General features: G+C 40.9%; 1 pseudogene; it reads left to right on the top strand.

The window, feature by feature from the left end:
• Positions 1-9,052: 9,052 nt before the first annotated feature.
• LOC144339471 (eukaryotic translation initiation factor 4B-like) lies at positions 9,053-18,053 on the top strand (annotated as a pseudogene).
• Positions 18,054-18,324: the final 271 nt, after the last annotated feature.

Here is an 18,324-nt window from a genome sequence, read left to right on the forward strand (position 1 = left end):
GTGATGTCAGGTGATCTAAGGAGCTTTGTGAAGTGCATCTAAGAATTATCCTCCTGGAAACATGAAAGGGGAACACTTATCCATCGGCTCCTATTTCCCCATGGATGTTAACTCCTGGGTACTTCCAGGTTGTACATGCATCTGAGTACTTCCAGGTTGTACATGTGTAAGTGCTGAGTGGGCTCTCCCAGCATCCCACATTGGCATTAGAGTGACCCTGGAGCGGGAGGAGAGAAACCGAAGAAAGATACTCTCAGGTTGCACCTGTATAAAAGTGATTGAGACCTGTGTAGAACTGTTGCTGCAGAAGTGATTGGAGTAGGAAATAGAGCTGAGATTTGAAGTGGAACATAAAAGTTGTCAGATATGGACCTACTGTGTCTCTTTGTGACCTCATTGTGAAGCAGTTGTCAGTGCAGTAATTAATTACCTTGCACTGCCTCACACATTTTTTTCTTGTTTCACTTCCTATTTACTTCTCCCTCACTCTTATGGGCTTGTATCTTCAAAGTAAAGTGTTAGCACTTTAATCCTTGCCCCAGCCTCTGATTTCTCAAGGATTCATTGTAAGCCTTTTTTTTTTTTTTTTTTTTTTGAGATGGAGTCTAGCTCTTGTAGCCCAGGTTGGAGTGTAGTGCCACGATCTCAGCTTACTGCAACCTCTACCTACCAGGTTCAAGCAATTCTCCTGCCTCAGCCTCCCTAGTAGCTGGGATTGCAGGCTTCCACAACCATGCCCAGGTAATTTTTGTATTTTTAATAGAGACTGAGTTTCACCATGTTGGCCAGGCTGGTCGCAAACTCCTGACCTCAGATGATCTACCCACCTCAGCCTCACAAAGTGTTGGGATTACTGCTGTGAGCCACCATGCCCAGCTGATAGGGCAATATCTTAAGAGGCTGGATAGCTTCTCTTAATTGCTATGGAAATAATGCTTTTTAAAATCAATGTATAATAGTTTGATTATTTATGACAACACAAGAGAATGGTTGGATCAAGGCAGTCAACATACTTTTAAAGCCAGGGAGCTTATATGGCAGCTTTTATTATTTTAAAGGGTTTTTTTACAAGGATTTTTTTTTTATTGATGTATAACCTATAGAAAAGTGCACATGTTATAACTACAGACTTTTATGAATTTTCACAAAGCAAGCACAACCATATGACCAGTCCCTGGAATAATAAATTTGAAATTATCAGCATCTGTGAAGGCCCTCTTATGCCATCTTCCAATTACTTTATCCTTCTTTCCAACAGTAACTATTATCCTGACTTGTCATACATCTATGGCAGCTTTTAAGGAGATCATTGTCTGAAGCAGTCACAGGTCAGATTGTGCTGAAAATCAGACCCAGAATCTGATTATGATGGCAGCACAGCAGAAAAGACTATGAGAGGTGGTCACATAGTCTTGTGAGAGTTTGAGACCTGCGTTGGGAACATTTTGGTAGCTGAATGCAACTATCTTAAACCCTAACATTCCTTTGAACTCCCCAAGTTGGCAAAAGCAATCTCTTCCCTCTGCCAGAGAATAGCTGCCCCTTGCCTGGAAATCATGTTAACCTCACTTGAGTGCCTCAGTGCCTCACAAAGAGGTACTGATTCTCAAGACTTGCTGCCATTATTTGTCATTTCTTCCAGGCCAAAAACTAGACAGACCCCAGCACAACCTCGATGGAGAAGAAATAGCCTAAATGTCAAGGGAACTTACGGAACTTTTTACTGTGTATCAGTTAGACCTAGGGGACATTTGTGGGGGAGCTTGTGTGTGGAGCCCTCATTAATGGAATTAGTGTCCTTATAAAGAAGTCCCAGAGAGATGCTCTGCCCCTTCTACTACGAGAAGACACGATGAGAAGTCAGCAGTCTGTAACCTGGAAGAGGGCCCTTACCAGAACCTGACCATGTTGGCACTCTGATCTCAGATTTCCAGCCTCTGGAACTCTAAGAAATAAATTTATGTTGCTTATAAGCCACTCCATCTATGGCAATTATAGTAGCCCAAACAGACTAAGACACTGCTGTGACAAATTACCATCAACCAGTAGCCTACAACAACATTAATTTATTATTTCACAGTTCTTGAGGCTAGAGGTCCTAAATCAAGGTGTCAGCAGGGTTGGCTCCTTCTAGAGGCTCTGAGGGAGAATCTATTCCATGCCTCTGTCCTAGCTTCTGCTGGTTTCCAGCCATATTTGGCATTTTCGACTTGTGGATACATTACTAATCTCTGCTTTTATCTTCACATCATGTTCTCCTCTGTGTGTCTCTGTGTCTTCTTTTTTTCTGTCTTTGAAAAAAGACATTTTGTCATTGGATTTAGGGCCCACGCTATATACAGGATGATGTCATATCGAGATTCTTAATTATATCTGCAAAGACTATTTCTAAATAAGGCCATATTCACAGGTATTGGGGCTTAGGACTTGTACGTATATTTTTGGGACCACTATGTAACCCACCACATAGGTCTTTAGAGTGTTAAGTAAGGCTCAGGGCAGATTGTAAAACTGGATATAACAGAATTCTTGACACAAGTACATGTTCTCCTGATTGTTGGATCAACAAGTTGGCTTGGTAAGGGCAGTTTTATTCCTTGCTGATCTGTTCTTCCAGCTAACCCACAGACTTGCAGTAGGGATCAGAATCAACTACTGCCACCTTAGTTGACCCATAGACATGCAGTTAGGAGCCACAATAGCCCCCCTGGCCACTACAGCCTAGATCGGAGGCACTCAGCCAAGTGCATTACAAATCAACTGAGTCCCAGCTGACCACAGGTACATGAGTGATAACAAATGATTATTTTAAGTGCTTGAGTTTTGAGGCAGTTTGTTTTGCAGCAATAGCTAACTGATATAGAGATTAGCACATATCTCCAGAAATCAATAGGCATTGCTTTTTGGCCTTTTGGCTAAGATCAAACATAGAAATCAATAGGTAAATAATCAGTAGGACTTTAAAGGATTTAAATAACAAGCTTGATGTAACAGCTATACAAAGAAATCTGTACCCAACATCAAAGCAGAAACATTCTTTTTAAACAAATGTGGAAAATTCACCAAAAATAAGCATATTGTAGGCTTAATAGCACTTTTCAATTTTTTTCCAAAAGGAAAAACTGTATAAGCAAATTTATAATAAACAAATTATAGCAAAAAAGGAGAACTAAATTTAAAGTCTCCCCAAAATGATTTATTGGATTAGAATAGAAATAATCCTTCCAAAATATTTGAATGTCAGAAAGAAAAAAATGAAACAACTTATAGACTAAATTAGAAATTAATGACAAGAGGCATTACATATAAAAATCTCTGGGATGCAGTCAGCCATACTAAAAATAAGTACAGCCTTAATACATTTATTAGCAAATATGATATTTTTAAAATAAGTAAACAGGTTTCAACTGAAGAAGCTAAGGAAAAAAATCAAAGTAATCTTCAAAGTAAACAATAAATATAAAAACGAAGGCCAATGAAATGGAACAATAGAACCCATAAGGGTACTTTTTTTTTTCTTTTTCGTTTGGGGGGAAACACAGATAAAATGGACAAGTGGTGACAAGTTTAATCAAGATAAAATGAGAGGACACTAATAAAGAACATTAGGAATGATGAAGCTGTCATAACTGCAAATACAGTGGAATTTCACAAAATTGAAGAGAATATTATATACAATTTTATAATAGCAAATTTCATAGTTGGAGGAAAAAATTCACATGATTTTCGAGGAATCAAATGACCAAATTGGCAAAAGAAATAGGAAATTTAAAGAGACCAAAATACATACAGGAAAGGGGTCTAATATCTACCAAAATATCACCAAGTCCACTTAATTCTCCTGGCAAGTTCTACCAGACTTTCAAGGAACTAAAAGTTTCATATTATTTAAGTAAAATTTCTATTTTACTTAATCAAGTAAAAATATGGAAATCTTCCCAATATATTTTGCAAGTCTAGCATAACTATGATACCAAAATCAGAAAAAGGAAGAAAGAAGGAAAGAAAGCTATAAGCCTAGCTCATTTTATAAAGAGCAGCATTATGGGAGAAAAAAGGGCAGATTAAATCCAGCAACATATTAACGATCAGGTTCATTCCAGCTATGCAAACATGACTTAACTTTAGGCAAATTTCAATGTAAGTCACTGTATTAACATGTTAAGGAAGAAAAACATATGCACATTTTGATACATAGTGAAAAAAGTATTTGATAAAAATCAACTCATTCCAGAAAGCAAAATGAAAGCACTCAAAATAGGAATAGAAAGAACTTTCATAAAGTATAAAGGTATTGTTAGAAATTGACTGCATAGGCTGATGTGGTGGCTCATGCCTGTAATCCCAGCACTTTAGGAAGCCAAGGCAGGCAGATCACTTGAGCTTAGCGGTTTGAGACCAGCCTGGGCAACATGGTGAGATCCTGTCTCTACTAAAAATGCAAAAAGTCGGGGGGTGGGGAGCAAGGGGAGGGAGAGCATTAGGACAAATACCTAATACATTCAGGGCTTAAAACCTAGATGATGGGTTGGTGGGTGCAGCAAACCGCCATGGCACATGTATACCTATGTAACAAACCTGCACATTCTGCACATGTATCCCAGAACTTAAAGTAAAATTTTCAAAAAAAATGCAAAAAAACAAAACTAGCCAGACTTGGTGGTAGATGCCTGTGATCCCAGCTGCTTGGGAGGCTGAGGTGAGAGAATGGCTTGATCCCAGGAGAATGAGGTTGCAGTGAGCTGAGATTGAGCCACTGTGCTCCAGCCTGGGTGACAGAGTGAAACCTTGTCTCAAAAAAAAAAAAATAAATAAATAAATAAAAATAAGGGCTGGTCGTGGTAGCTGACAACTGTAATCTCAGCACTTTGGGAGGCTGAGGCAGGTGGATCACTTGAGGTCAGGAGTTTGAGAACGGCTTGGCCAACATGGTGAAACCCTGTCTTTACTAAAAATACAAAAATTAGCCTCGTATGGTGGCGCATGCCTGGAATTCCAGTCACTCGGAAGGCTGAGGCAGGAGAATCACTTGAACCCAGGAGGCACAGATTGCAGTGAGCCGAGATCACTCCACTGCACACCAGCCTGAGAAACAAGAGGGAAACTCCTTGAAAAACTAAATAAAATAAAATAAAATAAGTAAAAATAAACATAAAAGAAATTGACTGCATCCAAAGCATCTCATGGCCTGCACTCTTCTCCAGCTCCCAGGCTGGGAGCCAAGGGATGTTAGTGGAGTCCTGTTGGGCTGCAGGTCTTCCATGGTTTTCTCCCCACAAGTGCTTCCTTTACTTGTGGTGGGTTATGCATCAGTCAGCCCATCTCTGGATCTGATCTCATTTCACCATGAAGATATTCCTGCATGTTTCTGGCATTGGGAAGTATTATTTCCCAGCTTTCAGTTATATTTCTTTGACCATCATCGTTGAAATTTGAAAAAGGATGAGGGGTTTTAAAGAATAGGTTTAGAAGAATGGTTCCCAAAATTTTGTATAAATTAGAATCATCTGAGAGTCTTTTTAAAATACAGAGACCTAGGTTCATCCCAAGTAATTTTCAACATAACTTTTCCCCAATTATATTAATAATGCATATTCATTGTTGAAATTTTGAATAAAAAAGTATATAGAGAAATACTGTTGTGAGAATAAAACCATGGACTTGAAAAATTTTGAAATGTGACTTTTGGGGGAGTTTCCTCCAGCCAGAAGTAGATGACAGTTTCACCTCATTTCTTTTGTAAATATAACACAAGATTTCCTCCCACTTTTCAGAAAGTGTTTCAAGAGCTATAGGAAGAGGCCCTTGTATTTAAACAAACAAACAAACAAAATACATGAAAGTTAGAATATACATCTGAAAAGTATTCAAGTGTATATTCTGATAGTACGGTGAGTATAGTTAAAAAAAGGTAAAATATAAGTAAGAAAGGTGGTTTAGATATTTATTTGTAATGGAATTACAGAATTTGTTTAGCATTTTTAGCTTTTAGAATATATGACATAAAACCTTAGGAAGAAGGTATTGATTTGCCTCATCTCACACACACACGCACACACTTACACACTCACAGAGGCTTATGTAGTTTCACAATTCATTAATCAGCAAAATTTGGGGAATATTCTTCAGTATTTTTAATTGTATAATGTATGAAACTGATTTAAATTGTATTTGATGTTTTATAGCTGCTGTTTGATGTAATAGTACACTGTGAATATGTGCTTCTGTCAATAAATACAGGAATAAATATACTAGATCATATCTATCAGTGGTTGCATCATACTTCCTTTGTATTCATCAGGATAGGCTAGGTTATGTTGCAGTAACAAGCAATCCCCAAATCTCACAGTGAATTTTTCTTCAGGTTACTTGTGAGGACTCTGCTGCTGTATGTCACTGTTAACATTATTCCTCAACCCTGGCTTACAGAGCAACCATATTTAGAACATTGCTGGTCACTATAGTGGAGTGAGCAGAGGGCTTGAAGGTCTAGCACTGCTAACCAAACACTTGGATTGCAATGAACACATGTTACTTTTGCTTACAATTCATTAGCTAGAACAGGTTGCATGACCCTACCCAACTAGAAGGGGCCAGGAAATGCAGTCCTATGATGTATCCCAAAGGTGAAAAATCAACCAGAAATATTCAGTGGGCAGCATTAATGACTACTACAAATACATGTGCTGTAATTTATTGAACCAGTCCCCCATATTTTCACATTTATTATATTTCTGCTTTCTCTTTTATGATAATTAGCATCCTTTTAAATAAATATTGCTTGGTTTCTTTTCTTCTTGGTAGCGGAATTTCTAGATCAAAGTATACATATATTTTAAGGCTTTCATTCTATATTTAACAAATCACACTCTAGAAAGGTTTGATCTGTTTATAGCCTCACTGGATATTGGATGCACTACCTCAGGTCCCAGGAATCAAACTCAGGTCTCTAGAAAACCTCTACGGTAGGGATCCTCTGTCTCATGGATGTCCCCTGTCTGCCCACATTTGCGTGTTCTGTGTCTGGGAACCCACAACACTCTATCTGTTGTAGGGTCAAGCTTTTATGATAATATCTATTTTCTTTATTCATGAAAGAAAATTGGTGCATGCTGAGTCCTTGGTCCCAACACTTTCCTCCCAGACACTGCAGAACTGCAGATGTTATTCTACTGCTTTCTGGAATGCAGTGCTCTAAAGAGGAGGTTGGAACTTTTTGTCTCTTATAATTTATTTTATTTTATTTTATTTTTTTCAGACAGGGTCTTGCTATGCTGCTCAGGCTACTCTTGCCTCAAGCAATCCTCCCACCTCCACCTCCCAAAGTGCTGGGATTGCAGGTTTGAGCCACCACACTCAGCTATTATTTACTCTTGTTGTTTGAAGATTTAGCTGTATGAATAAAGTGCCTATTAGTATATCAGCCATATATCAGAACTTACCCCCTTGAAAGTGGCCCCATTTATTTTGCAGCAGGGGGCGGTGTTCAAAGTTTTGTCTCGTATTGTTCACAAACTGCCATGTGCCATGTGCCTTTGTCTTCCTTTCTCTTCCTATTTGTTCCCATTGCTGCCTGCAAAGCTGCCTGGAGAGGATCCTTAACTGGCAGGGCCTATCTTTAGTGATTTTGGAACTTGCATTCTGTTCTGTCACACTGTCTTCTGGGTAGGTACCACCCCTTCATAAACACACAGAACTCAATTTTTGTTGTTTGCTTATATATATATATAACTTGCCCAATTTTGTTTTGAAGCTGACCAATACCCAAATTCATTAGGAGCAGCATAATGAGCCAGAAATCACTTTGGCTGGGGCAGCTTGACACACACCATAAATGCATGAGAGCCCTCAGCATGTGGGCTTAATGGATAAATGAAGTGTGGCGTGAGCAAGTCTGGGGAAGCTTAGCCATAGAGGCTTGTTTCATTGCCATCCAGGTACTTGTGAGCATCAGCTACGAAGGACTGCAAGCTGTTGGGAAGATCTCCATCCCTACCACTGGGAAAGTTTTTCTTGTCTGATAGACAAGGAACCCAGAGAAATTCCTCTTTAGTTACAGGTGGAGGGAGGATGCCTTCACATTAACAAAACTGAGCTTGGATAATGCTTCCTTTAAAAATTTTCTTTAGAAAGTGTGGGTCTGTCTATGACGAACATAATACATTTTTATTGCAGACATTTTAGAAAAATTTTTAAAGCATCAAAGAAAACAATGATCAGTCATAATTCACCATCTGAACATGACTACTCTTCGTTCTTTGTGCATTCTTTTACTTTTAAAAAGAATATATGCTAGATGTCTTATAAAAGTGTGATTGTATTGATATGAAGTTTTATATCTTGCATGTTTCATTTCACATACCTTGAGCATGTATTCTTCTAAGCCTGATATTTTTATTTTGAAGTGAAAAACCCTCTCTCTGTCTTTGCAATCCCTTTTTCAGAAGTAACCATTTTAGCAATTTGACACCTATTCATCCAAATATTTTCTGTGTTTATACAGATACAAAAAAAAACTTTAAACACATGTATCCCTTTTTGTTTGGAATTATGTTCTATGTATGGTTTACTTTTGTTCACTAAACAATGTATCTACTTAGTTATTTAATAATTTTTTTTCAGCCTGAGCAACATAGTGAGAACCCAGCCCTCCAAAAAAATTTTAAAAGTTAGTTGGCATGGTGGAGGACACCTGTAATTTTTGCTACTTGGGAGGCTGAGGCAAGGGAATCACTTGAGCCCAGGATGTCAAGGCTGCAGTGAGCTATGATTGTGCCACTGTACTCCATCCTGGGTGATGGCGCGAGACCCTGTCTCTTAAATTTTTTTTTTTTTTTTTTTTTTTTTTTTGGTGATGTCTCTATGCCAGGGACTAAGAACCCTGGACACCTTCTTAGGGCGCAGCAAGGAACTCCATCTCACTTTGAAAAACAGGTACAAAGTATTTCATAAATAATTTATTTAACTATTCATCTACACTTTAGGTTGGCTCTAATATTTATGTTTTGACTGACAATGTTCCTCTTATTTGTCTAACCCTCTGCTAGCCCAGATGATGAGGAAAGTGGTAATTAATTCAGCAAATGGATTAATTACACTCTCATATTAACCACCACCTCTCTTCTGGATATGCAATTTAAAAATACTTATTGCTATTATATCTAATTAGCACTGCATTTGGGTTTTCTACTGTTACTGTTCTAAATTTTCAAGTAATTTCATGTTTATGATGATGCTTTTAATGGGTTGGATAAAATGGGAATTTGCTAAGAAGTTTCTGGGACCCATCTGTGATAGTGAGAACTAAATATTTGACCCTTGCCCCCATACTCTGGCTTACAACTCCTAATATCCTTAGAATCTCCAAAGCGAAGTATGCTATTGAGACTGGTGGCTGGCAATCCCTAGGTAGCTTCAGGATGGGGGCTCATCACAGGGAAGACCAAGGCACAATTAAGAGGGTTGAGACTTTTCAGCCCACCTATAACCTCTTGCGAGGAGAGGGGCCAAAGGTTAAGTTCATTAATGGCCAATTAGCTAATCAAGCCCCCACAAAAGCCCAAAAGGACAGAGTTTGGAGAGCCCATGGAAAGCACACCTCAACTCCATGGGGACAGACACTCCTGTGCTCAGGACACTTCTGGGGCTTCTCCAATGTATCCCTTCATCTGGCTGTTTATTTGTGTCCTTTAGACTATCCTTCGCAACAAACTGGTAAATGTAAGTCTTACCCTGAGTTCTATGAGCCACTCTAGCAAATTAATTGAACTTGGGGAGGGGGTCGTAGGATCCTTGATTTACAGTCAGAAGCACAGGTAAAACAGCCTGGAGCTTGCGATTAGCATCGCAGCAGGGGAAGCAGTCTTATGGGACTGAGCCTCACCCTGTGGGATGTGGCACTATCTCCAGGGGCATAGTTTTGGAATTGAACAGGGTTGGAAGACCCCCAGCTGGTGTCTGCTGCAGAATTGATTGCTTGCTTGGTGTATGGGGGACGTCCCCCGACTCCCCCTGCACTACAACACACACATTTGGCCACAGAAGTCTGTGTTGATAGCTGTGGTGTGAGAGTGGAGGGAAACACATCTGTTTTTTCTCCTCACATCTCTAGAGCTCTTCACCTGCTGCCGGCGAGCCAATGTCCCTGCCCATCTCTTTCAGTCTTTAGGGTGGGAGCTGGCGCATTGATTTCTATTTCAACTTCAAAAGGCATTTAGAAGGGATAAGTTATGTTGGTAGGTCATGTTATTTCACAGTAAGTCCATTTTTAATACCTTGAAATGTTCATATGGCTTTTAGTTACTGAGTAATGTAGAAGAAATTTGCCATGCCAGCTTCACTCTGCGCCGTATCACCTCCTCTTCAGCAAATTTGTCTTTCTTTCCAGGCCGCCTTGACACTTGCTCTAATGTGCTTGCCATGGGTAAACCCCTGGGCTTGTGCACTAGTCCCCTCCTGACCACCCCTTGTAACCGCTTCAGCCTCAGATGCCAAGCCTACCCATGCCACCTGCCCTTCAGTTGTGTTGATCCACTGCAGGTCCTGGAGTGAGCTGTGAATGCCAGGAGTTCTCTCCTCTAACACAGGCTGTTTCCTTCGCTGGGAGCAAACCCCCTTCTCCTCTCCTGCGCTGACTTCCTCTTAAGAATGCTGAAATTCACTACGATACTGAAATACCCCAGCTGGTGTACAGCAGAAAGAACAGTTCAGTTAATATGAAACAAACATGGGATGTCCTGTCTCAGGTTCCAAAGCAGTTCATCATGGAGCTAAAGTCCCCATTTGGTTACAATGTGAAATACTAATTAAATATTTATGCTAAATACTGAAAGTCAAAGTTATATCCCCTAGAGAATTATGATCACTAGGTTTGTTGGGTAATACTCTTAGTATGACATTGATAGGCTATGCTGTGATTCTTTTTTACATTATCTCCAGGATTTGCATAATTTCTCTTATATAGTAGTTCCCCTTTATCCATTGGGGAATGCTTTCCAAGACCCCTGGTGGATGCCTGAAACCACAAATGGTACTGAACCCTATATATACTATTTTTGTCCTATATATGCATACCTATGGTATTGTTTAATTTATAAATCAGGCAAGAAGTAGATTAACAAGAACAATAACAAAATAGAACAATTATAACAATATACTGTAATAAAAGTTGTGTGACTGTGGTCTCTCTCTCTCAACATATATTATTGTACTGTACTCACCTATTTTCAAACCTCAGTTGATCATGGGTAGCTGTAGCTGAAACCATGGAAACTGAAATTGCAGATAAAGACATGATATGGTTTGAATCTGTGTCTCCACCAAATCTCATGTTGAATTGTAATCCCCAGTGTTGGAGATGGGGCCTGGTAGGAGATGATTGGCTCATGAGGGTGGAGTTCTCATGAATGGGGCAGCACCATTCCCTGGGAGGTGTTCTGATAATGAGTGAGCTCTAGTGAGATCTGGTTGTTTAAAAGTGTGTGGCACCTCCCACCAACCCTCTTACTCCTGCTGTGGCCATGTAAGATGTGCCTGCTTCCCTTTAACCTTCTGCCATGACTGAAAGCTTCCTGAGGCCTCCCCAGAAGCTGAGCAGAGGCCAGCATTATGCTTTCTGTATGGCCAGCAAAACTGTGAACCCATTTGTTTTAGATTGTGTACCTCTCCAGATGCAGCTATTTGTCAGGTTACTCATTTTTGTTGTTGCTGTTTTTCTTTTGTCAGTTACATTGAGCCATTTACTCATATTAACTTGGGAAACAACTAAAATCTTTGTGTCTTCCTTATGTGCACTGCTCTTTAGTCATATCACCTCTATTGCAGCTGAATTTTACAATTCAAGTCCATGATTTTATATTTGTGAGCTTTAAATATTGTCTGGTTTGCTTTGGCCTGTGCTTCCTATCTATTGATCTTCCTTTTGTTGAGCAGCACAGTTTGCTGTTATCCACAATTTCCATCTGCAGGCCTTGCTCACCCAGGGTATGCGAGTCACCTGTGGCTGGTACAGAGTCCATGATGTTCCAAGGAGTTACTCATTCAATCTCTGCTCATTCAGTCTCCATCTTTTAGGGGCTTATGGTGTGCAGATGAACAAATATAGGTCCTCAGCTCAGGAGCTTCCCTTCTGTATAGAAGGAGGCAGGAATGAAGATGGCCATCCCAGTAGAATGTGGTCTATGGCAATAGAAGAAAGTGTTCTGGGGGCACAGGAGAAACATCCAATCATTATGGGATGGCAGAAGGTCACAAAAGACTACCAGGCTTTACTGCTTAGTTTTCTACCAGGTATTTACTGCTGCCCTAATTCTCTCTGCCTCCTTTGTGGTAACAGTTACTTTGGAGAGCCACCCTTCCCTGATTGCTATCTAAGCCTTTGGGCAGGGGCACCCACTCTCAGCTCCAGGGAGCATTACCCAATCAGTAAATTCCAAAGCCCAAGTTGCCAGACTCAGCATGGAGAAGACATCATGGAAGGGAAGTAAAAATCAAAAGATACATCAATGTATGTGTTCTTTATTCCCTCTGTTTCCCCCTTCTCTTCACCTCATTTAAGTCAGCTTGGTGGTCATTGCTTCATGGGAGGTATGTGGCAAGTCAGAAAACAGAACTACCCTAGAAGTCTTGCTGGCTTTTTATACTTAGAAGAAGTGAATTCCTGAGAATAATTTAGTTGAATAAACATGAAAGGAGAAGGATTTTCCCCAGACTAAAAATAGATTGCTCTGGTCAGATGTGGTGGCTCATGCCTATAATTATAGCACTTTGGGAGGCCAAGGCGGGCAAACCACAAGACCAGGAGTTCGAGACCAGCCCAGCCAACATGGCGAAACCCTGTTTCTACTAAAAAAAATTAAAAAAAATAAAAATACATTGGCTGGGTGTAGTGGTGGGCGCCTGTAATCCCAGCTACTCAGGAGGCTGAGGCAGGAGAATCGCTTGAACGCAGGAGGCAGAGGTTGCAGTGAGCCGAGATCGTGTCACTGCACTCCAACCTGGGTGGCAGAGTGAGATGAGACTCCGTCTCAAAAATAAATAAATAAATAAAAGAAAAAAGAAAAAAAAGATTTTTCCAGGCTGGGAAGAAGAGAAGAAGAGAAGAGTGCTATGGCAGCAGGAGTAGATGTGGCAGGAGTAGAGGTGCGTTACCCTGTTTTTTTGGTAGCCCTGTTAGAGCAAGAATCCAGAGAAAGACACATTTCAGAAAGGCTTCCAGCACAGGAATAGTTGAGGCCTGCCTAGCCTTGAAGGAGTCAGGAGGAAAGGATAACAGATGTCATTGTGACTTCCCATAGGCACTGATGACTGAAGACCAAATAGCTTTCCCCTATCCCCAATGCCTTAGCAAGACCCTAGGCTTGTGTGTGGTTCCCAAGAAAAGCTGGGGTTGTTTTTCCTGTAGCCCAGCAGGGCAATATTTGTATTATTTGTAGAGACAGAGTTTTGCCCTGTTGCCCAGCCTGAGGGCCTAGGGCTTGAGTCAGAAATTAAGTAGAGTCATGGACTATAAAGCAAGTTCTAGTTGTTGGACTCCTTAGTTCATGAGCTGAAATGTACACTCATCACACACCCGAGGATATTTAAATTCCCTTCTGCCCTATTTCATTCTACCTTCTTTCCTTGCAAATGGTTTCTAAGACAGCATAAACAAATCATCACCTTGGCGCTCCATCTAACTCATACAGTATCCATCCTCAAACTTGCTCTGTCCTATACAGCAGTGTTCTTAGTAAAGCAACATTAGACAAAATTCAATACCATGGTAGAGAGAGGCTGATCCCATTTTACCCACCCAAACACTCCTGGACACATACCAGTAGACAGCTTTGAGGACAGACAACCCAAACAGCATTCCAAATCCATTTTTCTGGGTATCGAATGCCAAAAGAAAGTTATTTAAGTGACTCAAATAGAGATTAAAGGCTTTATTCAACTGATACACATCAGAGAGATTAAAGACTTTGTTCAACTGATACATATCAGAGAGCAACTAGAGGACAGCTGACCCTAGATTAAAGTGGGGTTGGGATTTTATGGGGAAAGCTGAATGCGTGAACCCGAGGTTTTGGCTTAGGTAGCTTTTTTCAGTTTCATCAAAACTCATAGCTGGAGGTCATTCCACTTTTGTGCCTCTTGCTTAAGGTCATTGGTAAAATTCTAATACTATCAAAATAGTATTTTCTGAGAAGTATTTTGGCAAGCCTTGTGGCTTAAGTAAAAAATTTCCTGAAACATATTTTAAAAATAATTATACTGAGGTATCTGTGGGAGTTGCTTGTAAAGATGCCGAGGGGACTTGTGGCTCACTGGGCCTGAAGAGCTGTAAACCAATCTGGCTTTACATAGATTTGTGATAGAGGTGAGGAAATGAGAGGTTTAGAGGACAGGAGGCTGCAGCCATGGCATTTAAGGCTTTGGAGTTAAGGCAGTTGCAGGTTATGCCAAGTTCTAGGTGGCCATGATTTTGTTCCTGAAGCATTAGGTTGAAGCATATGCAATCATTGATGTTGTTGGTCAAAACCAGTATAACATCAGGAATTTTTATAGGGCTCGACCTAAATAAATATGGGCAAAAGTCAATTTGGTTGAGTTGCTGAATTTGGTTTTGGGCCAAAGAACCTTGCTTATATATATCCTCTGTCCCTCTAACAACACAACTAGCTAGTTTTATCTTTTCACTTTTCCCTGTTCACCTCACCTCACTGGTCATTTTCTCCTGGAAACCTGGCTGTCGTCTTGGAAAAAGTGGATCTAGTTCTGCTTTTGCCATTGGAAAACATACTTCGAGCTTTCTCCATCTCAGATGGGTCAAAAACCCTTGTATATGTCATTCAGTCCACGTGATTGAAATCTAAGAGCTATGACTCCTAAATCGAGAGACAGAAATAAAATTTTAAAACCATTTTCTTAACAAACATATTACAAATAGTTAATCTTAAATGGCAGCAGAATGTATCCCTGGTGTCTGAGCCAAAGTTAATGTGTATACTTTTGAGAGCCCCTGCTAAGCTGCCTATTGCATTGGCTGCAATATGGCACTAACAGGCGGAACGGCATTCTCATGACCAGATACTAAATGAACATCATCCCAAAGCATTACCATAATATCCTTTATATCTTATAATTGTATGAAATGACGCAAGCAGCTGTGTCCGTCAAAGGCTTTATAAACGGCACAGAAAATAAGTACCCTGTGATTGGCATCTATTAACAAAATGAACACCCCAGGCACACTATTTCATTACTCCCACTGGCTCCCAGAGGTATAATTAGGGTTGAATTTTTCATGAACATAAACATTACTTTCTTTGTCCACTATGCTATGCTTTGTGCCTGACTCTCCAATACTCCACTCAGAAAAACAGAAAAGGAGAAAAGAGAGGCATATCCTCATTGGCTGAAAGTGATTCTGTGGCTTGCTCTAAGGGTGCCCAGGCCCCTAGCATGGAGCTTGGAGTCCTCTTTCAGGCAGAACTCTCCCAGACCTGCTTTGCCCACTCCTGGCTTATGCTGAGGTTGGAGAAAGACCCAGCATCATCATCTGGAGCTCGGTATCTCTTGCAGAACCCTCAGGTTTTGGAGACATTAATATATGGTCTTCATTGTTAGTCTACTTACTCTATAATTTTTAAGTCATTTTTTAAGAAAAATAAAAGTGATATGGCTGTGATTGTTCTTGTTCTTCCTCTCGGTTTATTTGGTTGGATGATATCTGGTCTGATTTGCAGTCATGTTTGAAATGCTTTGCCAGTGGAATTTATCAGTCATTACCCCCAGAATCTTACTAAAATATAAATCTAATAATGCCATCCCCTTGCTTAAAACCTTTCAATGGTTTTCTATTATCAATGGGAGAAAGTCCAAGTTGAACAGCATAGCCTGTGGGGTCTTTGTGAGATGCCTCTGAATGATCTCCATCTATGTTTCCTGTCTCTCCCTTAAACAGGCAATCTACTCTCTAGCCACATTAAATATCTTATGATTCTCTAATTATGCTTTTCTTTTACACAATCCTGGGATATAATTTTCCAACATCTCCACCTTGCTAAAAGTAACCCTCAAAAGTAAAATCAAGCCTTGGTGTTCTCTCTCTGTCTCCCAACATGGCGGCCTCAGAAAAGAAGAGAAGGAGGAGAAGGAGGAGAAGGAGGAGGAGGAGGAGGGGGAGGAGGAGGGAGAGGGGGAGGAGGAGGGAGAGGGGGAGGAGGAGAAAGAGGGGAAGAGGGGGAGGGGAAGGTGGAGGAAGGGGAGGAGGAGGAGAAGGAGAAGGAGAAGACAATTTTCCTAATAGACTTTCTGGCTGAGGATGGGCAGACTGGTGGAGGAAGCACCTATAACCCCAGACAGGGCTGATGAAACAGATGAGCCAGAGGAAATGCTTCAACCACTTGGCACAGTAATGATGACGATGTGTGTAGGACATCTCCAATTGACCACTCCATTCTTCCCGCTGTTCCACAGGTTGCTGGGGAACCCCATATTGATTGGAGCCATCTTCCCAAATCACCATCCTACAATGCTCTTCTAGGGAACCTGCTCTATGATGTGATAGAAGACTCAATTAAGGAATTATTTAGAGGATTAAATATTGGTACAGCGCACTGACCACATGAACCCAGCAATCCAGAGAGGCTGAAAAGTTTTAGTTATTTGAGGACCTGGATTCCCTGTTCAGTTCCCTGGGTCTCAATGAAGAGTCTCTAGGTAGCAGGATAATTAGAGTGGATATTGCTGACCAAGCACAGGATAAAGACAGGGATGACTGTTCTCTTGGCCAGGATAGAAATCAGGATACTGACAAAACAGATATACTGGAGGCCCATCCTGCCACAGACAGCTTTGATGACTACCTGCCTAGAAGAGGTGATGATAGCTTTGGAGACAAGTATCAAGATCATGCGGTTCAGACCAGTATCCTGATGGGTATCAGGATGGGTTTAGAGATGGCTCACACCATGATATGGATCTACGTGGGGGCCAGGATTAAGATGACGACTGAGGCAACAGCGACTATGATAGAGGCTGTGATTCTGCAACAGGCAGTGGTAGAAGAGTATTTGGTAGTGGGTACCTCAGAGATGATGACTACTGAAGAGGCAGGTGAAGACCAGTAAGACAGACAGGACAATTGATCATGGAGCTCCAGAGATGATTACTCTTGGGGTGATTATAGGCATAGGATAGGGGTCCCTCCCAAAGACCAGAACTGAATTTAAAGCCTCAGAGCACTCATAAGGAAGACGATTCCTCTTCTAGCACCCTCCATCCCAGTTGAGCAGCTTCTATCTTTGGAGGGGGAAAGTCCATTGACACAGTTGCTAGAAAAAGAGAAGCAGAACAGCTACAGAAGAAACAAGAGAAACTATAGTGGCAGCTGGATGAGCCAAACCTAGAACAATGGCCTCTGGAGAGACACCCAAGCTGGCAAAGTGAAGAAACTCAGTAATGGGAATGGTGGAGGACAGGAAGAAAGCCAGTGCAGACTGGGACCCAGCCGCATCAGGCAGAAGCACGTCAGACCAGGATGCATGAAGAAGAGAGAGTGAGAAGTGTCTAGAAAATGAAACACTCAATAAAGAGAAACACTGCCACTCTCCAATTTCTAAGCCTCCCAAACCTGATCAACTCCTAAAGGTGATGCCAGACCCTCCACCAAAGGAAACTGCTTCGGTGAAAAGAAGTTCTAATCCTCGTATTCCATCTCAGAACTCAGACACAGAGCAGCAATTCCCTACAGGTAGTGAAGGAAAAGTACCTCCAGTTCAACCCTCAGAGAAAGGACCAGCAAAGAAAGATGAAAATAAAGTAGATGGAATGAATGTCCAAAAGTCCAAACTAGGAACTCGGGCCATGGTCCAGGAGATGGAGGGAACAAAGACAGCTGGAAGGAGTCAGACAGGAAAGATGGCAAAAAAGATCAAGTCTGCAGATCTGCACCTGAGCGAAAGAAACCTGAGGAAAATCCAGCCTCCAAGTTCAGTTCTGCAAGCAAGTGTGCTGCTGTCTCTGTTGATGGTGAAGATGAAAAGGAAGGAGCACATTACACCAAATAGACCTCCTGTACTTTCTCCTAGTCTCTCTCCACCCTGGAGCGTTCAAGAGCAAAGCAAACCTCTATCCAGACAAGACAAAATAACATCACCACCTCCTGGGGGAGGAAAAAATCAGGGTCAAGTTCTGATCAAATAGATATGTCTCAACCCAAAGGCAAGCTTCCTATTTAATTTGGAAATGCGGAAGACATTTCTGCTAGAGAAATAAACAATGTGAGGAAGTAACTATTGCCACCACTCTTTAGCATCAGAAAGATACAATATCTGAATA

Source organism: Macaca mulatta, chromosome 2, assembly GCF_049350105.2.
Source record: "Macaca mulatta isolate MMU2019108-1 chromosome 2, T2T-MMU8v2.0, whole genome shotgun sequence".
Classification (NCBI taxonomy): Eukaryota; Metazoa; Chordata; class Mammalia; order Primates; family Cercopithecidae; genus Macaca; species Macaca mulatta.